General features: G+C 37.3%; 1 long non-coding RNA gene across 1 annotated transcript; it reads left to right on the plus strand.

Annotated features, from left to right (window-relative positions):
* Positions 1-12,146: 12,146 nt before the first annotated feature.
* On the plus strand, positions 12,147-23,031 carry LOC107780766 (uncharacterized). Its single transcript, XR_012703785.1, has 3 exons — positions 12,147-12,453; positions 12,543-12,620; positions 22,742-23,031. It is a non-coding gene; the product is annotated as an uncharacterized LOC107780766 (long non-coding RNA).
* Positions 23,032-23,163: the final 132 nt, after the last annotated feature.

Consider the following 23,163-nt stretch of genomic DNA (forward strand, 5'->3'; position numbering starts at 1 on the left):
TGCAACATCGTCATAATTTAATACTGCGGGACGTAATATCGACGTAATATTGCGGGGCGTAACACCGATAATCGCAATAACACTAGGCATTTTTATATTAAAAATAAGGTGAAGAAAGTTTAACAGCTTTGAAATACTGTCTAAGAAAGTAGAACACTATAAGTAAAACTGAAAGATAGAGGAGGAGAGTCAAGGTCTGTGGACGCCATAGCAGCTACCTCGATAATCTCCAAACATGTAAAAACTCCAAAATGAGCAACCATCATGCCCGAAAATACCTAGATCTATACACGAGGTACAGAGTGTAGTATGAGTACAACCAACTTAATAAACATCATAAATAAGCAAGGCAAGGTAAGAGAAGATTAAATTATTGATGATACTAGATATTTCAGTATATTTCTGCCTTTTTAAACCAGCACAGAACAATATTTAAAACCAACTCATCAAATTTCGTGAGAAGAATATCCATGTGTGCATGTGCACAATTTCTCAAATACCATGCTTAGACAATATCATGGCATGTAGAGGAAGGAAACAATTAAATCAAACAAATGATCAAGGAAATGCAAATTCTACATGCTGCACGGACAACTCACGTGATGCATAGACAACTCATGCGCTAACAATAGAACATGCACGGATAACTCACGTGCGACATAGACAACTCACATGTCAATAATATCAATATATGGATCTGCAACTCACGTGCCAATAACATAATCCGCCCGGCATAGTCACAGGCCTCCACTCCAAATATATCACACAGAAGCAATTAAACAAGTATACATGTATATGATGGATGAAATAAGATTCTTGTGCTCCTGGACTAGTATAAATGACATGATAAAGTGTAGGCATGTACAAAGTGTGCTATCATAGCCCAATCGGCAATTTCATCACTGAAAAATATCTATCAAGTTCGTTCAGGGATTAAACCCTTGTGTACCCTCAGCATGGCTCAAATAGCTTACATAAACTGATACAATATGTGACATATCATCGCTTAAAGCTTAACAGTCAATTCTAGGCTTATAAAAGTCCGAGCACAACACGAACATGAATATATGACCCCGGTGCCCACACATAGGCTCATCCTCACGCATGTGCGCACCCAATAGCACATGGCTATCGCAAAAATTCAGGTAACTGGTGCCTCAATCGAGTTTAAATATGATGCTTACCTCAAAAAAATTGAATCACTCCGCTAGCAAGCCCCTGCCTCACGAATTGACGTCCGAACGCCTCGAATCTAACCACAAAAAACTCGATACAATCAACACAATCTATCGGAATCAATTCCATATGAAAATGATAAGTTCATAATCAAATGTCAAAAAAAGTCAACTCAAAAATTCAATCCCGGCCCACGTCTCGGAATCCAACAAAAGTTACAAATCCAAACACCCATTCAACCACGAGTCCAACCATACCAAAATTACCAAATTCTGACTCTAAATCGCCAGTCAAACCTCCAAAATGATCAAAAGTGGCTTACCTCAAGAAATCTCATGTAATCCCACTCAAATATCATCTTCAACCGAGCTTCAAAAGTCCAAAAATGATAAAAATCTCGGAACCCTCGAATTTAAACATTGCCCGGGCATTTCCGCACCTACGAAGCCTAGGCTCGCACTTGCGCTCCCACTTTTGAGCAGAAAACCTCGCTTATACGAAACCCACTTAACAGCCAACCTCGTGCACCTGCGGTCCCAGCATCGCACCTGCGGGACCGTATCTGTGAACCAACCCTCGTTTCTACGACTCAAACGTTGTCTGCCCAAATCTTCTTCTGCGGTCGATCATGCGCAGATGTGCCTCCGCATCTGCGGAAAACCTTACGCGTCTTTGCCCCCCGATGGCCTTCCTCCTCTTTGCAGTTGTGCAAACATAGCAGGTTCTGTGGCTCCACACCTGTGGCCAATCCCACCGCAGGTGCGATGGCACCAGATCTGAAGCACACAGCATAACACTTAAGCCAAATTCGATCTGTTAACCATCCGAGGCCCCTGAGACCTCAACCAAATATATCAACGGGTCCTATAACACGATACAAATTTAGTCGAAGCCTCAAATCCCATCGAACAACATCAAAAACATGAATCTCACCCCAATTTAAGCCTAATGAAAAGTAGTGAATTCCAACTTCCACAATCGATGCCGAAACCTATCAAATCAACTCCGGTTGACCTCAAATTTTGTACACAAGTCATAAATGACACAACGGTTCTATTTCAACTTCTAGAACTAAAATTTGATCCTGATAACCACAAATTCAACTCTCGGTCGAACTTCTCAACTCTCCAAATTTTTATTTTTCCAACTTTCGCCAATTCAAGTCAAAATAAACTATGGGTCTCCAAATCACTATCCGGACAAACTCCTAAGTTTAAACTCACCCTACGGAGCTATCAGAATCGCCAAAACTCCGTTCTGAAGCCATTTACACATAAGTCAACATCCGGTCAACTCTTTCAACTTAGGCTTCCAACCTTTGGACTAAGTGTCCAATTCATTCTAAAACATCCTCGGGACTAAACCAACTACTCTGATATGTCCCATAATAATAATTAAGCATAGATTAAGCAGTGAACGGGGGACACATGGCTACAACACTCAAAACAATCGGCTAGGTCGTTACAGATAGATTTGAAGCTTATAAGTAGAATATAGAAAACCAAAACCCATTTTTATATGGTTTTATGACGAAATTTGAATTTAGCAAAATATAAGCAGAATATCACTGATATAGTTTAAAGAAAAAATAATATAAAAGTTTACAAAAATATGGATAATGAAACACAATTCAGCATTAAAAGGATGAGTTCTATAAAAGATAAGAAGTTGAGGTCTAAGCAGATGGACGGAGAGACCAATGAGATTACAAGAGGAAAAATGTGTTAAACTTAACTAGAGCTTTGGTATCTCCCGTTAGTTTTATCGTTAGTCCGTATAATTTATGTTGACCGGAAGAAGTTTTGGCACTTGAAATTATCTGCAAAACTTAAAAACTTTATTTGGAGGTTAACTCAAAATACAGCGTCTACTAAATAAAATTTATTAGCTAGAGACATTAATCTTCAATAGAGTGTCATTTTTGTGGCTCGGTGAAAAATAATAAATATGTATTTCTTGAATACGAGAAGGCGAGAGAAGTTTGGGTGGAATAACAACATGAACTGGATATGGAAGGCGTTAATATGGCAGAGCTCCTTAGCTGTGTAGTTAATAACTCAGATGCTTTGAAGGCTAGGTATACATGTGCAGTCTTGTCACGACCCCAAAATCCCACCTTAGATAGTCGTGATGGCACCTAGTCTCTAAGACTAGGTAAATCTAACACACATCGAGAATTTAGCAGAAATAACAACTACGATATTAAATTAAACTGATAAAATATCTAATGAACCCAAAATGGAACAACAATCATAAAATTCCCAAAAATGGTGGATCTGAGTCATAAGCTCTACTGAAATATATTAAGAACATCTAATACAATATTGTTTGAAAATAAAAGAAACAACAGCATAAGATCATTAGAAGGTGATTCTGAGGCATGCGAGCGTCAAGAAGGTATACCTTAAAGCCTCTGAAATATCTGAGTCATCTCACTTGCGTCCGACACGAGTAGAAGTACCTGGATCTGCACAAAAATATGCAAAAATATAGCATGAGTATACCACAATGTTACCCAGTAAGTATCAAGCCTAACCTCAGTAGAGTAGTGATGAGGTTAGGTCAAGACACCTACTAGACATAGAAATTTGTGCAAAATATTAATATAATCTAAAAACGGAAAGTAAATACAATTAGACGACAATAAAGCAATTTAGCAATTTATCAATACCGACTAACAACGGAAATAAAAGAAACAAATGACAATAAAGAGGGTACATATGATACAGACAAAAAGTAATAAATTATAATAAAAATACACGAATGAAATTAGGTAAGGAAACAAAATAATAACCGTTCAAATCAACAAGCATTTCCAATGTTGAATGTACAATAAGAATCACACCGAGGTACCACACCTCATATTCACATTTCATAAATCATAATCACAATTCTTCCTTATATTGCCGCGTGAGCCTTGCATATATTTTTAAAAATATTTTTTTCACGAAATAGCTTCACGCGCTTTAACCCCTTATCTCACCGCATGGCTTCAAGTAATTCCCTTACTAGCAACACGCGTATAAATCCCACATTATCTAGCCGCATGCACATCAATACACCACCCTTATACATCCGCTTACGCATCAATATCATAATATAATAATCAACTCGCCCCACACGTGCCCATATGCCCTAACATTAAGAAAATCAATAGTACCAATGTCACCATAACACATAGTCTATGGCTCAACTACAATGTGTATAAGAATCACAATAATAATAAAATGAACGGGAAATAATTCAACAAGGAAAGATATTCCAATAATCAGCAATTTCAACTACAAACGTTTTAATAGCTCTCAACATCTACAACTTCAATAACTCAACAATGAAGGTATTTTCCAGAAATGGCAAGTTCAAATTTAAAATACATAATATAAGCTTAACAATGAAAGAGATAACATGAAATAACAACTACGTCTAAATACATGAGAATAACTCAGTAATGAAAAGGAATAGTATATAATAATAACTACTAATAAATGCATATAAGAGTAACCTCAACAAGGAAAAATAGAACATATAATGACAACTTCAATTAAAGCATGTAAGGATGAACTTGGCAACGAAAGATAGAACAAATAATAACAACTTCAATTAAATGCTTATAAGTAACCTAAGAGTTTAAACTGGTCAATATTTATATATAAGCTCGTGTATACACTCGTCACCTCATGTACACGTCTTTTACATAATTCAAATAGTACAATCAAACCCAATCCTAAAAGGTAGTTTTCTCATACTTACCTTAACTAGGCCAAATCAACACTCAAAAATGGCTTTTTCCTTAAAATTTGCCTCCACACGGCTAAAACCTAACAAAAAAAGACTTAATATCATCAAACAATACAAGAGAAACCAATTTCAATTAATAAAGCTAAGATCTTTACACAATTCCACAAAATCCAACAAAAGTCAACTCCGGGCACGCCCGGTCAAAACCCGAGTCCAAGGGTAGATGTCGACTACCCATAACCCTACGAGTCCATATATGTGTTTTATTTTCAAATCTGAATCCAATTCGACACTCAAATCTCAGATTTTTATTTTTCAAAATGTTGAACAAATTTTCCAAAATTTCTCTTATAAATTCATGAATTTGATGTTAAATCCCATAAATAATCATGTAATATAATTTAACGTGGATCAAAATCACTTACCCAATAGTTGTAGGTGAATATCCCACCTCAAAATCGCCTTCTACCGAGTTTAGGGTTCTAAAATGTAAAAATGAGACTCAATCCCATCTTTCCAGCCCTTATGTTCAGGTGCAAAAGTCGCAATTCGACCCTGGGTTTGCAATTGCGAACCCTCACAAATGCGAACATTGACTTGAAATTGCGGTGCCTAACAGCCCAGGGTAATGTCACAGTTGCGACACTGACCTCACAAACGCGAAGTCATCCCCTTCCGCAAATGCGACCAAATGGTCGCAAATTTGGCCTGCCTAGCCTAAGCCTATACTTCGAAAATGCAATACATGAGACCGCTCTGCTATGATCGTAATAATGATGCTGGTGCTCGCAATTGTGATAACTAGAGCACCAGCAACCTGGAATGGATCCAAACCAATCCGAAACATGTCTGAAACTCACCCGAGCCTTTGGGGACCTAAACCAAATATCCATACAAGTCTAAAAATATCATATGAACTCGCTCACATGATCAAAACACTGAAATAATATTTGGAACCAGGAATCGGATACCAAAACGCATGAAATTCAAAAGGAAAACTCAAGAACCTCTAGAATCACAACCAAGCATCTAAATCCTATCAAACCAACTCCAAATGACACAAATTTTGTATATAAGTTTCAAATAATAATATGGACCTATTTCAAGTTCCAAAACCAAATTCTGAACCCGATAGCGGTCAAACTTAAAGAAATTTCTAAACCTCAAATTGCCAACTTTCGGCAAAACAAGTCAAATTAACCTAGAAACCTCCGAATTCAATTTCGGACATACACCCAAGTCCAAAATCACGATACGAACCTATCAGAGCCATTAAAATACCATTTCGGGATTGTTTTTACAAAAAACCAAACCTAGGTCAACATTTCCAACTTAAGCTTCTAAATTAAGAACCAAAGGGTCCAAATCATTCCAAAACTTCAAAAGAAACTAATCATCCTTGCAAGTAATAAAACCATAAATACATATACAAAAAGCTTTAAAAGGGAAAACGAGGCTCAAATACACAAAACAACCGGCCGGGTTATCATAAGTCCTTTGAAAAATTTGGGCCCATGAGGAACAAATTTATGAAGAATGATAATGTTCTTCCTCCTATTTGTGTTATCCGAAACTTTAAAAGTTTTAAGCGAATGAGAGATTGCCATGACTGAAAAGCGATTGGGAGGTCTAATGAGTGCTTCCGCTCGGGAATGTGGCCTCGTCTTAGTCTAAGCCTCCACATGGGATTTGAAAATACAATATAGATGCAGTTGTCTTCCTTTCTTCAGGCTATAGTGGAGCAGGAGTTATTGTCGTTATTGAGCTGGTCGTTTGTAGTTGCCACTTCTTCAGTTTTTTGAGGTTGTTCTACTGCTAAGCAAGCTAAAATTATGAGTTTATGTTTTTCCCTCGTCTATTTGATTCAACATTTTAATGGACCGGGTATAGACGTATAGTTGAATGTGATTCTCAAAAAGCTATACTTTTTGTAACTCCTTAAGTGAAGATTTCACAGAGCTTGATGTGCTTTTAGAGGATTGTAGTTTCTTGTTAAGAAGAAATCATAATATTTCTCTGATTTGGGTTAATATGCAAGCAAATCTAGCTGCTCATCGCTTGACAAGTGCGTCTGGAAATTATGTTAGTCCTTTATATTAGGAGTATGTGTTGCGGAAGCCAAATGTATATAGTGTGAATAAGTCACAACTACTATACCAAAAATTATGACAGCCACCAAATAATAAATAAGACAATAAAGCAACAATAAAGGGAACACCAGAATTTACGAGGTTCGGCTAATTTTGCCTACTCCTCGGACACAACCAATATTTTATTTCACTCCAAAAATACAAGTGAAATAATACTAAAGAGAGAAGATACAAATGCCTTAAACAGATGAGAAGGCAAATGAGATGTGTATTTAAATCCTAAACATTAAGCCTTCTTTTATAGGAAAAATTTCCCAACCAAATGGCTAACCCACCGATGTGGGACTTTGCCAAATTCAACAAATCTCCACCTTGGCAAAATTTCACATCTTCAATCTTCTCTCAATAACAAATTTTTGGTTGTGTCTTCATCTTCAATCTTCAGTGTTCAACAATGTTGATCAAATCCAAACAATGTTGAAACTTGACCGCAGTCACCACTTTTGTCAGCATATCAGCAGGATTCTCTGTAGTATGAATTTTCTTCATCGTGACTCCACCTTCTTCTATGATTTCTCGTACAAAATGATACCGAACATCAATGTGCTTCGTCCTTGCATGATAAACTTGGTTATTCGCTAATTGAATAGCACTTTGACTATCACAAAAAATTGTGATACCTTTTTGTTCAACACCAAGCTCCTTTAGCAATCCTTGAAGCCAAATTGCCTCCTTCACAGCCTCTGTAATAGCCATGTACTCTGCCTCTGTTGTAGACAAAGCAACTATTGACTGCAAAGTAGACTTCCAACTAACTGGTGCCTTTGCAAAAGTAAACACATAGCCAGTAGTTGATCTTCGTTTGTCCAGATCACCCGCAAAATCTGAGTCACAATATCCAACTACAGACTGATTGTCTTCCTGCTCAAAAACTAACCCGACATCTACAGTATTATGAATATACCGTAGAATCCACTTCACAGCTTGCCAATGCTCCTTCCCTGGATTGTGCATATATCTGCTAATAACTCCAACAGCTTGTGAAATGTCAGGCCTTGTGCAAACCATTGCATACATCAAGCTACCAACAACATTTGCGTATGGTACCTTTGACATATACTCTCGTTCAGCTTCATCCATTGGCGACATAGTAGTACTTAGCTTAAAATGGGAAGCAAGTGGAGTACTAACTGGCTTAGTCTTGTCATCTATGCCAAAACGTTGAAGTACTCTCTTCAAATATTCCTTTTGAGATAAACAGAGTTTCTTTGAACGTCTATCTCTAATTATCTCCATGCCAAGAATTTTCTTTGCCTCACCCAAATCCTTCATCTAGAACTCCTTCTTCAGTTGAATCTTCAACTGATCAATTTCTTCCGAATTCTTGGAAGCTATCAACATATCATCAACATATAGGAGAAGATATACAAAGGAACCATCTTTAAGCTTGTGCAAATACACACAATGATCGTATTTGCTTCTCTTGTACCCTTGCCGCAACATAAACTCGTCAAATAGCTTGTACCATTGTCTAGAAGATTGTTTCAATCCGTACAACGATTTTTCAAGTTTGCACACCATATTTTCTTTTCCAGCAACTTTGAATCCTTCTGGCTGAGTCATGTAGATTTCCTCCTCCAAGTTTCCATGTAAAAACGCAGTTTTTACATCCATCTGAACTAGTTCCAAATCCAATTGTGCTACCAAAGCCAACATAATTCTAATGGAGGAATGTTTTACAACTGGAGAAAACACTTCATTGTAATCAATTCCCTCCTTTTGAGCATATCCTTTGGCCACCAATCTTGCTTTGTAGCGAACATCTACTTGGTTAGGAAATCCTTCCTTCTTTGCAAATACCCATTTGCACCCAATTGCTTTCTTTCCCTTCGGGAGATTGGCCAATCTCCATGTATGATTCTGATGAAGGGACTGTATTTCATCATTCATGGCAATCCTCCACTTATCTTCTTCTGAACTTTGGACAACATCTTTATAAGTAGTAGGAACATCATCAGCTACAATTGAGGTTGCACAAGCAACCGTCTCTATGAGACGAACAGGTTTCGTTATTGTTCTTTTTGGCCTGCTGGTTGCTATTGATTCAAGTTGTTGTTGAGGTTCCTGAGTTGGAATCTCTTCTACTGACTCTCCTTCCAGAGGGTAATCTTCATTTGTTTCCTCCTCTGCTTCTTGTGTAGGAAAAATAAATTTTCCCTCAAACTCCACCTGCTTAGAAGCACCTTTATTTTGTTTGGTATCTTCTGTTACCTTATTTACCATAACAGATTCATCAAAGGTAACATCCCTGCTGAATATTACTTTCTTTGTCATAGGACACCATAAGCGATATCCTTTGACTCCAGAAGTAACTCCCATAAAAATAGTCTTCTTTGCTCTTGGATCTAATTTTGACTCTGTCACATGATAATATGCAGTTGAGCCAAACACGTGCAAAGAGTCATAATCTACAGCAGGCTTTCCATAGCATTTTTCAAATGGTGTCTTGCCATCAATAGCAGCAGATGGTAGACGATTAATGAGGTGACATGCATATGTAATTGCCTCAGCCCAAAATTCTTTGCCCAAGCCAGCATTGGACAACATACACCGTACCTTCTCCAGCAAGGTCCGGTTCATACGTTCTGCCACTCCATTCTGTTGTGGTGTATGTCTAACAGTGAAATGTCGGACGATGCCATCATTTTCACAGACCTTATTGAAATGATCATTTTTGTATTCACCTCCATTGTCTGTGCGAATACACTTGATCCTCTTGCCTGTTTGATTCTCCACCATCGTCTTCCATTTGAGAAAAATTCTCAACACTTCATCTTTGCTCTTCATTGTATATACCCATACTCTTCGGGAAAAATCATCAACAAAGGTTACAAAATAGTGCTTCCCACCCAATGAAGGTGTTTTGGAAGGACCCCAAACATCAGAGTGTACATAATCCAAAATGCCTTTAGTATTATGGATCGCTGTACCAAATTTAACCCTTGTCTATTTCCCTTTGACACAATGCTCACAAAACTCCAAGTTGCAAGTCTTTACTCCTTTTAACAATCCTTGATCTGATAGAGTTTTCAAGGATTTTCTTCCAGCATGTCCCAAGCGCATGTGGCATAGCTTGGTTGCTTCTGCCTCTTTGTCGTCACTGGATGTCACTGTCGTTGTCCCAATAACTGTACTGCCACGATAGTGGTACATATTATTATTCTTCCGATTAGCCTTCATTACCACTAGTGCACCGGAGCATACTCTCATCACTCCATTTTCTGCAATGATTTTGAACCCTTTTGATTCTAGGGCTCCTACAGAGATGAGATTCTTCTTCAAATCCGGTACAAATCGAACATCTGTTAATGTTCTGATCATTCCATCATGGTTCCTTAATCGTATTGAACCAATGCCATATGAGGTAAGAGGGCTGTTATCCGCTGTGTGGATGACTCCATATTCTCCTTCTTGAAATTCCACAAACCAGTCCCTGTTGGGACATATATGATGGCTACAAGCCGAGTCCATCAACCATATGTCTGATGATGTTAATGACTCTGTTGTAACTAATAAGAAGTCTGAATCATCACAATCAGCTACATTTGAATCCATAATGGCCTTTCCATTGTTATATTTGGCCTTATTCTTCAGCTTCGGACAGTCTTTCTTCCAGTGCCCTTTTTCTCTACAAAAGGCACATTCATCTTTGCTGGGTCTGGATTTTGACTTGGATCTTCCCTTCTTTGTCCTCGTTTGACTTTGAGGACGACCCCTCACAAATAGTGTTTCTCCTTCTCCGCCTTCTGTTTTTCTCGTTTTCTTTGTTCATAGCTGTACAAAGCCGAACAAACTTCTCTGAGAGAAACTTCGTCATTTCCATGGAGTAGAGTAGTTTCAAGGTGCTCATACTCATCAGGAAGTGACGCCAACAACATCAAGGCCAAGTCACCATCATCATAAGTTGTATCCATATTTTGCAAATCTGTGACCAACTTATTGAAACTGGTGATATGTTCATTCATCGTGGTACCAGAAACATAGGTGAAGTGAAACAGTCTCTTCTTCATGTACAATTTATTTTGACTATTTTTCTTCAAAAATTTATCCTCCAGTGCTTTCCATAATCTACTTGCAGAAGTTTCCTTTGTGTATGGATATTTCTGCTCTCTAGCAAGGTAGGATCGAATGGTACCGCAAGCAACACGATTGATAATTCTCCAATCTTCTTCTCCAATAGCATCTGGTCTCTTTTCTTCAATAGCAAGATCTAGCCCTTGTTGAAAAAGGACATCTAGAACCTCGCCTTGCCACATCCCAAAATGTCCGGACCCGTCAAATATTTCTACCGCAAATTTCGCATTTGACACAATTCTTGTCATAAGCGAAGATGCCAATGATGACGTATTGTTGACACTTGATGTAGATTCTTCTTGTTTATTGTCTCCCATCTTTGACACAAATATTATTCAATAGCTGACGACACAAATCAAGATTATTTCCTTTCTGGTGTGGAAGATCAGACTAAGCTGCAACCACAGAGCATACTAAGACAGAATCTTGACACTGTTACCAAGATAAATCTTTTCTGATGTGGAAGATCAGACTATGCTGCAACCACAGAGCATACTAAGACAGAACCTTGGCTCTGATATCAATTGTTGCGGAAGCCAAATGTATATAGTGTGAATAAGTCACAACTACTATACCAAAAATTATGACAGCCACCAAATAATAAATAAGACAATAAAGCAACAATAAAGGGAACACCGGAATTTACGAGGTTCGGCTAATTTTGCCTACTCCTCGGACACAACCAATATTTTATTTCACTCCAAAAATACAAGTGAAATAATACTAAAGAGAGAAGATACAAATGCCTTAAACAGATGAGAAGGCAAATGAGAGGTGTATTTAAATCCTAAACATTAAGCCTTCTTTTATAGAGAAAATTTCCCAACCAAATGGCTAACCCACCGATGTGGGACTTTGCCAAATTCAACAGTATGCTTCTAGTTTTATTATAAACTTGTTGGCCGCTAATTCAGCCTAATAAAAGTCTTAGTTGTATTAAGCATACGTATTAAGAACCAAAATAGTTCTACCCCATACATTGAGGACAATTTTGATCTTTATTTTCCTCGCCTTTTCCAACTATTCTAATCAAAGCTACTACCTGAAATGGTTCATTTCTATGTTTTATAAACTTTAAGGTGCTCAAGAAAACAAAAAAGTTATTTAAGGTGTCAAAGTATGAAAATCCATGAAAGCTCCTACACTCTTTGACTCTATTTTCTCGCAGTTTTAGAGAATCAAAGAAAAGAGGAAGGAGAAGATGATGCGAACGAGGTTGCTATGGTTCACAATAGGTCTCACTTCCGTTTCAGCTACAGTGACTCACTTCATATTCAAAGATCTATGGGCTGATCGATTCTCTCTTTCTTCCCAAGTAATTTCTCTGACCAAAAACCATTATTATTATTATTAATTTTTTTTTGGGGAAAAGAAATGTTGATTTTTTTTTGTTTTGGAGTACAGTTGAAGGAGAAATGTAGCGTCTTGGAGACTAGGGTTTCCAGTCTTGAAGTGCTTCGTGATAGTCCCAATCCTCAGCAGGTATTTTCTGGCTAATTTTTAGGAATAATATTTATTGTAATTTTCTTTTCTTTTTTTAACCTGAATTTAGCTTCAGAAGTTAAGCTGGTCAATTGTATGTTTAAGTACGGTTATATTATAAGATTATTTATTATATAAGCAAATTCCTGTGGAATCAAGCTTTGTTTAGTTCCAATCAAGTTTGCCTTCTTGATTGAGTTTTGAGGTGTGCCCAAGTTGGCCCGAACATTGCAACAATAACAATAACTAAGCCTCTCCCAAACAAGTTATGGTTGGCTATATGATCCTCATTGACCACATTACTTCATTCAAGCTCATCTCATGCTAATATTATGCATATACAAATAAAAAGTGTTAGAAGTATTAGAAACAGGCCCGAGCACTACTGTTATGAAAAAGAAAGTTTGCCTTCTGCATTTACATACATCCATAGCCAATTACCTCATTCAAATCGTTTAAAAAGTTCTAAATAGTTTTGCTTAGCTCACCCTTTTGAGGGATGACCTCTCACATTATTCTTGAATATTAGTTTGATATATCAGCTCTGTCTTTTGTTCCCCGTTTCTTATTCCAAATGTTGTTACTAATGTTATTAGTCTCATCTAGATGGATGCTAGGTTTTTTAGTCAGTGAGAAGCTGAGTGTGAATGATTGACAAGGATGCCTCCATTTAATTGGTGTTGCACTTTACATCTAGCAAGAAATTCTCTGATTTTTCTATTTTCAGAAATTTTCCCGAGAGATAGTTAAGAAGAAAAGAGCAGATTACTAGCCCAAATCACATGCTGATACTGTGAATCGACATTACTTTTGCAATATTTTTTTTCAGAACTTAGTTCCTCTAAATGTTATCAAAGACACCCAACGTGTCATAAGTGACATGCCTGATTTACCCACAAATCACAAATAATGATAATGTTAAAAAATTTGTTATAAAAAGAATGAGAACATTGTTAAAAAGTTGGCTTGAGGCATGCTTCAGCTCTGAACCTAGGTCTAGGCATGTTGGGTGCTTCACCTTACATAAGCGGCTGTTCAATGCCTCAGCACCCACTGGCGCTTCTTGAAAAAGGTCATACCAAGAAATAAATATACTTGGCTAAGCAGTATATTAGTCAATCAATACTAATTTATATCTCACTCTATCAATTTCGGGGTGTCCCAATATGTTTGGAAACTGGTCATTCTTTATGCAATTTTCATGTCTTTCAAGAATTTAAATACACTAAACAAGTGGAATTTTTTAACTTTGATGTGATGCGTTCTCTATCAAACTAGTTTTCGGTCATTATTTGAGAATATCTTTTTATGTTATCAGCTGTATAGTAGATAAATCAAATTATCATTTTAAACTCTATGTCCAGTCAAATACTCGTATAGCATACGACAGATGCAGCACCTGCTAAGAAAATAATATCTACGAACATGTTTATTAGGAATAGATATATAAACACATCTTTCACAACAAATTACTTATTTAACTTAATTGCAACTCTTTCAATTCAGTTGTTTATGTAATTGTTGTTTTTGTTTATTACTTTTTTTACTTGCACTACATATATTATTCTGCTCTTCATCCATGCCTCTCTTCAATAAAGTAAGTGCTTTTGTACGCTTGTTGCTTTTTGACAGCTCCAATGAAAATAATGGGTCTTGGACCCTCTTTGCAACCATTGAAGGGGAGCCTTGGAACAACGGTAAAGTTGTCTCCGTCAGTGTTGTCAAAAGCGCGCTTAAAGCGCACTTAAGCCCTAAAGCGAGGCTCAAAATATATTGAGCGCTTTGCCTCGCTTTGCGGGCGCTTCAGTGTCACATCAAGGCTCTAAGGCATACTTTTCCTTGCCAATGAATATAATCCTGAAAAGGCGACACTGGACGATTGATATTTCATTTTATCGTAATTTTTTTTTTAATTTTTTTGTCCATATATTTGTTATTCATGCTTATAATTATTGGTCTTGGACTACATATACATATTTTTACTTTTTCTCCCGTTGCGCCTTTTTTAATTAAAGCCCACGCTTTATTTGCGCTTTGCGCTTAAAGCCCCAACAATGCCTTAGAGTTTTTTGCGCTTTTCGTTTTTGGTAACACTGGTCTCCGTGTGACCTATAGATCATGGGTTCGAGCCGTAGAAGCAGCCACTAATGCTTGTATTAGGGTAGGCTATCTGCATCACACCCCTTGATGTACGACCCTTCTGCAGGCTATGCGTGAACGCTGGATGCTTTTTGCTCCGGGCTGTCCTTTTACCCTCTTTGCAAACCTTTAATGGTTGTCTTAGAACTACGAAGGGATTCCATGGCCTGAAATTGGAAGTAAAGATCTATATCTCAAAGGGCTCGCCTGAGGATTATTTGTGGCTCGATTGGTAGAAATCTTGATGGAATTTCATGGCTTGAGAGGAGAATGCAGTTGAGGGAGAAGTAACAAAATCGAGGAGAGTAAGTGGTTGTTTATAGGCTGTAAATAGTTCATTTTAATCAGTAATAGCATAAAAAGAAGGTTGAGTACTCTAAGAGGTGCACCATAAAGGAAGGAAAGAACCAAAAGTCGGACGAATTAGCAGATAATACTAATGCAGTGAATGTTGTTGCATAAATAGTACGTACAGGTTGAAAGAATGAGAAAGAAGAAATTCTAGAGCTGACACATAGAATTTCCTTGTAAATAACTCTATAGCCAAGGCTGAATAAATCACCACGGAGGCTTTAAAAAAAAGGAAGGAATCATGGAAATCAACTCACAATTCAATCATCATAAGATAGTGTATATAAGTAGCTAGATCTTTTATGCATTGAACAATAGCAAGAATGAGGCAAATAGCTATTTCATGATTTTAGAACTACTATACTCCATTGTTTAATTTCTGTCACTGATCTATTGCCTATTGTTTAATTTTTCTTCTTGAGCCGAGGGTTTTTTGAAAATAGTCTCTCTATCCCTCCGGGGTAGGGGTAAGGTATGCGTACACTCTACCCTCCCCAGTGGGATTTTACTGGGTTGTTGTTGTTGTTGTATACTCCAACTATAGTGGAAAATCATTGGTTATTGTAATTAACCACTGAATGATGTGGTTCCTCGAATCTATCATAAAAAACACATTAGACTCTTCTCGGCTTTAGCACCTTAATAAAATAATTTGAATATGACATGCTTGTAGAAGCAACAATAGTGCATGTATCTGACTGACTGAACCTAAACCAGTTAAAATATGCTCCAAATGTGACGATATAATATGCTTATAAAAAAATAACATAAATTTGTTATAGCTAAGGGTGTAATGTGGGCTGGGCCCGGGCCTAAACGGGCTTCGTGGCCGGTCCTAAGTGGGTCGGTCCTAAGTGGGCCCGGGCTTCGCGGGTTTTTTGTAGTAACTGGCCCAGGACCGGGACCACTAACTAATGGTCCTGGGCTTAGTGGGCCGGTCCCGGGCCTAAGTGGGTCTGGCCTATTTTTTTAAAAATTTTTTTATCTAAGGCAATTTCTTGTAAATTATATAGCTTATATATATACATAGCTTATATATATATTTGGGCCTAAGTGGGTCTGGCCTATTTTTTTTAATTTTTTTTTATCTAAGGTAATTTCTTGTAAATTATATTATATAATTGTGACTTAAATTTTTTAATTCAGATTTAAAACACAAAATATTGTAAAGAGATATTCAAAGGAATGCGTTATAATTTTTATTATTATGACATTAACAAAACATGACAATATCTTTCTTTGTCTTCCTCCCCCCAATGGAATGAGCACAACAAGGTGTTAATACCACCATTGAGAAGAAAAAGAAACTAATCAAGATGTGCCAAAATACTAGTTACATATTAATTTTACATGGTATCTCTTACAAATTTCATAAATCCTTCAAGGTTCGGAGGAACTTCCGTTGGTGGTGGCGGAAAGAAGCTTGTTCATCACCGCTTCCGGGCGAAGCTGCATCCTCCGCAAGTTCAGCTAGCATTTCTTCGTAAGCTTCGTCTGCCTCTGGTTGTGATTCAGCAAGTCCAAAATTTCTTCATTCCGAACGGATCCAATCTCTGAAAAGTACTGATTTTTCCAAGCTCTCCCTCATAGACGCTCTATAATCACCGAGTTGAAGTCTTGCTTGATTGAAAGCGCTCTCCGATGCCACTGTTGAAGCTTGAATGGTTAAAATGTCTCGAGCCATCCTTGAAAGAATCGGAAAGTGTTTTTCTTTGTCCTTCCACCATTCCAAAATATTAAAGGAGCCGTCGGGATTCACTTCCTCAATTCCCTGTGACAAATAAACTTCAAGCTCATTTAGTTGTGAACAATCACTAGTACTAGAACCTTGAGACCCCCTGAACCCGGCCCAAGCAGTAAGTGCTCTTACTCCCGCAGTTCTTTTAGATGATTGAGAACTAGAAGAAGAAGGAGTTGGAACATTTGGTGTAGCATTATCTATTGCAATTTGATAAGCACTATAAATAGTTTGAGCATTTATTTTAATTGAGGCTTGTGCGTCCGAAAGTCTAGACAACTCCTCATCTTCAAGTGCTAAACCATTATAAATAGATTGATACCAATATTGAGTACCTCCTAATTTCATAGTAGGATTTAACAAGGCAGCAACACCATAAATAGGGGGAATAGGGAAACAATATTTTTTAAATTTCTTTCTCATAGAATCAATAGCTTGTTCATAAATTTCCCCACCCTCTGAAAAATAAGCAAACAAATTTGCAAGTTCTGCAAGATAAACTAAACAGTTAGAAATAGTAGGATAATATTGCCCAAAAAATTCATTTATAGCAATATGAAATTTTTCTAAAAACTCTACAAGTATTTTAACATTAGCCCAATCCGCATTTGTAAGGTGCTCATCATCATCACTTACATGAGCATTAAACGTTGAGTTTATGGGGTTTCTATATTCATATGCAACAACTAAACTTTCATACATGTAATTCCATCTAGTTGGACAAGATTTAAGAACATTTCTTTCTCTTAGGCCAAATTCATCGCATCTTTTAAAATATTCTCTAAGTCTACTTCTACGGTTTGAATAAAAAAGCCAGTGAAGAGCCATTTTAACCTTTTCAAGTGTTCACCACCTCCAACATTATGCACATATTGACTCTCGGTAAATTGTAATAAAGTATTATCACTATCAAGAATAGGAGCAAGTGGAGGGCGGGTATGGGTTTGGGTAGGGGAGCCCGGGAAATTGGAGGAGGAATAGATTGGCCACTAGATTCACCACTCTTGGATTTTCCCTTATTTTTACTAAACATTTTTTAACGAAAAATCCATCTTAATTAATCAAACAATACAAAAGTAAATAAAACAAAACAAAACTATAATATTAAAACTTAAGAGTTGGAATGAGTTTACCGAATTGACGAACAACTTGTTGAAAATTAATTATCGTTGAATACTTCAATTCACCAACTTCACAATTTTTCACACAAATTGCAACAATAAAGTAACCAATTATAGAAGAAAATTAGAGAGAGATTGATAATTTTGTGAGAAAAATAAAAGAATGAGCGGGTATTTATAGTTGAAAATAGGGAAAAAGTGTAATTATAAAAAGTTTGGGGTTAAAACAAAGTTGGGAGGGTTAAGTGGCTATTTTAGAAAGCCAAAACGGCTATTTTTGCAGGCCAACGGCCTTTTAAATGTTGCAACGGCTAAAAAAATTTTCTTTTTTTTTTTTAAAAAAATAGCCGTTGGGCCAGTTTGAGCCCGTTTAGGACCGGTTGAACCGGCCCACTTAGCAACCGGTCCCGGGCCCAAACGGTCCGGTTCTCACGGGCTTCTTCAAGGAACCGGCCCACCCCTGGTCCTGGGCTTAAACGGTTAGGCCTGTTTAGGCCCACTGTCCATATGGGCTCGCGGGCCTAACCGGCCCACATGCCAGCCTTAGTTACAGCTGTTGAGGTCTAACCACACGATCTAATAGATCGTTGTACCGAGTAGTTGGATTATAATCTCTTACCATAAAAATGGCTGCATGCGCAGCAACACCAACTATGAGAAATCCACCAATCCACATGTGATGTGTGAACAATGACAGTTGTGTACCATAGTCAGTAGCTAGATACGGATAAGGGGGCATGGAATACATATGGTGAGCTACAACAATGGTTAAAGAGCCTAACATAGCTAAGTTAAGAGATAATTGAGCATGCCATGACGTTGTTAGGATCTCATATAGGCCTTTATGGCCCTGACCTGTAAATGGACCTTTATGAGCTTCTAAAATATCTTTTAGTCCATGACCAATACCCCAGTTGGTCCTATACATGTGACCCGCTATCAGGAAAAGAATTGCAATAGCTAAATGGTGATGGGCAATATCAGTCAGCCACAGACCCCCAGTTACTGGATCTAATCCTCCACGAAAAGAAAAAAAGAGAGATAAGAAAAAACAAAGCACCTTGACAACTATCTATTCTATGAACTGTAGCATGGCTTCTGCTTCATTTACCCTCTCCAATTTACGCTAACAAGAAATCAAAAGAACACAATCAGACTTGATTTTCAGCTGGGAGTTCTCTTGTCATTCTGAAACTCTTTTTGTCCTTTCTCTCCAAACACATCATCAGATGCCAGCATGTATGGTGTTTCGACCCTTCTTTAAATTCTTAGCTAGACCTTTTCACTGCCAGCACAAAGTAAATCTGCTGCTGCTTTTGGCATAGCCCAGTTGAGTCCCAAAATATTAAACATATGCCAAATCTTTGTGGTGAAAGGACAATGCAGGAAGAGATGGTTATGAGTTTCTGACTCCTCAATGCACAAATAACTTCTATTGACAAGCTGTATCGCTCTTATTTGTTGGTTGTCTTGACTCTCGAGTCAAACCAGCTTCTTTGGTCACTAACTACTCAAAACAGATCACTTTGACTGGTGTGTGAAAGTTCCATACTTGTTTACATGGTCCCTGGGTAGTCTGGTTATTTTCTTTAAGCAACAAAAAGTATCATGAGTTTCCTGTAAATGTGCCATTGCCCTTTCTTTTTCATCTCAGCTGATCTTCTCTGTTGTTGAGGCCTTGGAAAGAGGCAAGGATGCTGTGAAATTCTGAAATATTGTGCAACTCCCAGTTATTTAGGTTCCTTCTGAAAGTGATGTTCTTACTGTTACCTTCCCTACTTTGTGCAGCAGTAAGATCGATATCTTGAGCAAGGTTATAGAGGGATGAGAGTTGATCTCTAAGAGGTGAATGCCACATATTCTCCTACCAGAAAGACACCCTTCTTCCGTTTCCTAATTTAATACCAATGAGTGTAGAAAAAAGTGGCCAACATGCCCTAATATTTCTCCAGATTCCAGCCCCATGTGCAGGATTGTTTTTATCTGTGGACCAGTTGTTCATGAGGTCATACTTCACTGTGATTGTGTTTTTCCTTAAAACATTGACTTCAACAATGAATCTTTAAAGCCATTTCATTAAGAGGCTCTTGTTTTGCATTCTTAGATGTTTGATACCCAGCCCCTCCTTTTTAAAGTAACATTACCCTATTTGACCATATTAAAAGTTTTTCCTTTTTTGTTCCATTGCCACAAGAATTCTCTCCTCAACTTGTCTATTCTTTTCTCTATCTTCAAAAGCATTTGAAACGAAGACATAATATAAGCATAGAATTCAAAACACTATGAATAAGAACCAATGATCCTCCCCCCCCCCCCCCCCCCCAAAAAAAAAAAAAAAGAGAGAGAAAGGTATTGTTTCTTAATTTGCTTCTCACATCTTTCCGACGCTCCCATATGTCTTCTGATTTAAGTTTTCTCTTAAAGGTAGATCCAAACAAACTGTAGGAAGGTTTGCAGTTTGGCAACCCAAGATTGATGCCAAACTCTACAAATCATGGACTGAGTTGACTGGAAGAAGCTCGCTCTTGGACTAATTGACATGTATAAGAAAAACATACACACACACATTTTGCATAATGTAGATACTAATATATAAGTAGTCTTATAAAATATATATACACACACACATATATATATATAGATAGATAGTCTTCACAATACTTCAAGTCCAGTCTTTGAGATACAGCAAAGTCTCTACACTTTGACAAGTCTTGAAGTAGGAGGATTTATAGACATTTAAAATTTAAATGGACTTCAATCCATAAGAAATTTGGATAATGTCTTAATTTCAAATCATGTTCAAATAAATATTTTGGGCTAATATAAATGAATTAATTATTCAAGTCCAATATATATGGATTTAATTAAAAAGTTCAATTTGGGCTTGTCCTTTTAGTTGTGCTACAAATGATAAATCCATGTTATTAGCCCAAGGTCAATTAGATGTCATCTTTTCTTAAAGGCTCAACTTGTGTCACGTGACAAGTGACATGGCGCGCCAAGTCAAACAATGGAGCCAATGAGATCTGCCATGTGTAAAATGATGCGGCATGCCAAGTCAAATAAAAAGTATCATGCCAAGTGCACAAGTGATATGTTTTGACCCATCAAATGTGGTCTTATCATTGTTTTTATCTCATAGGTGATAGGTCTGTGGGTCAAGACTCAAGACAACAGAACAATAGGCATCCTGCAAAGATAAGGTGCCAAACTGAAATATCGTGTCAAGTTCAGGGGGTTGTCAATGTATTTGGCCTAATTTTTTACACGGGGAAAGCAAATTAGTTAAGAACTGTTATTGCTGGGGACTATATTTCCTCCATTTAATAGGCGAAAGCTTGAGCCACTAAAGAGTTGAACAGTGCTACACCGAATGGACAGGAAAAGGTTGCTCTCTCCTCTGGAATTGAGGGCTGATAATCATTCTTTCCATATTCCATTATTTCTCCAGTGAAATGTACCATAAAGTTGCTAACCTTGCTCTTCATAAGAGCTTCTCTTTCTCCCTGCTTTAAGACATTAAGAAATAAGTATTGATTCTCGAGATAAGAATAAGTGCCCTTTATGGTGGTAGAAGTTTTGTCATGAAAGATGCACTAAGAAAGCTCTAGGAACTTGAGCTTGGACAACATACGTGAAGAAAGTTCAGAACCATATTTTGGTTATCCTTTTTTTCTTTATCTCTTAGATCAAATATTTTGATGCATATAGGAAGCTGTACCTCTTAAGAAATAAGTATTGATTCTCAACTGTTGCTTAAATATTTTTAGAACTGTTAACCAAGAATTCCTGCATTGGGATCACCAAGGGTCTTATCTTCTGCTTTTCCTTTCCTCTTCTTCCTTTTCCCACTTTTCTTTATTTAAGCTCTCTTCTTTTTCTTTTTCTTTTTCTCACTTTCGACATCCCTAACATCCTTTTTCTCTGTAGATCCTGCATCTTCCCTGCCTTCCCTTTTCTTTTTCTTTTTCTTGTTTCACCAAAACTAAATGAAAGGAACTAGGGTAGTTGCAGCTATCGGTGAAACTTAGGTGTTTTTACTTGCCAAGGATTCAGTAAGGAGCAAAATGCAACGTGGGGAAAAAAAAGTCAAAGCAGCTCCTGGGCACTTCACCATGTCTTCTTCTCTTTTATGTTCGCCCACCAATTTAACATATTTAATTATTCAAAATGTCTTTTTTGTTTTTCCAAGTGTTTCTCGTACATAGTACTTTTGCTTTTGCAGTTAATGTGACAAATTCTAGTTCTGGTTGTCACTGAATTGCCAAATCATCATTTATACCTATAGGCAGAGAAGGGACAATGATGAAAAGGATATCACAGATGCCTATTAACATGGCTTCTTTCTTGGTCTATGTGGCTCTTTTGTTTTCAAAGCACCACACTTGGAACAGTTTGTTCATCATTGTTGTTCAGGATATCTTCAATGCTCCATTCTTTGTGTTTTTGCCTGAAAGCACTTAATGGGGACTGAGGCATGGTTGATCGATTGTTTGATTGATTTTGCGGCTAAAAGCAAAACATCACCTTTTGAGAATAAAAAAAGAGGAAGAATGTTATATACTGATAAAATGTTCCACATTGGGTGAGGGATGGGCTGTTGTCTCCTTATAGGCAATCCTCAGTTCATGATTTAGTAATTTGGGTTGAGTTAGACCAATGTCCATTTTCATGTAGTATTGCTTTGTTTTGGATGAACACATTATCAAATCTGATTGTTTTTGCTCTTAACTTCAGATCTTACATTGCTGCTCTTCTTCCTTTTCTTGTAGGATGAAGGGAACTAAATCACTAACTAAAGCACCATCTTCAGATTGTTGCATCTACATGGCCGGACGTTGTTTCTTGATTATGTATCTTTGTGATGTCTGATATCTGCAAGATAATCTGTAATAGAGAACATAAAATTTGATGTTTTCATTTGGTGGTACAAATTTGTAGTTTCGCAATCCAGTTGCAGTCAAGCACTCCCCTCCTCCCAAATCCACCAAAAGAAAAAATATTTCTGCTCAATTGAAAGGGTGTTCCCTCAAGTTTATGATATTTTCTAAAGAGTTTAACATGTTTCTGAACTCGTAGTCACATTATTTGAATTGCAGAGCAAAATGTCGCCTCTGCTTATTTATTTATGGACAAATCACTGTATATTTTGCTTTCTGAGCACATCTGGAAATGGATAATGGATTGAATTAAC

Source organism: Nicotiana tabacum, chromosome 20 (assembly GCF_000715075.1).
Source record: "Nicotiana tabacum cultivar K326 chromosome 20, ASM71507v2, whole genome shotgun sequence".
Classification (NCBI taxonomy): domain Eukaryota; kingdom Viridiplantae; phylum Streptophyta; class Magnoliopsida; order Solanales; family Solanaceae; genus Nicotiana; species Nicotiana tabacum.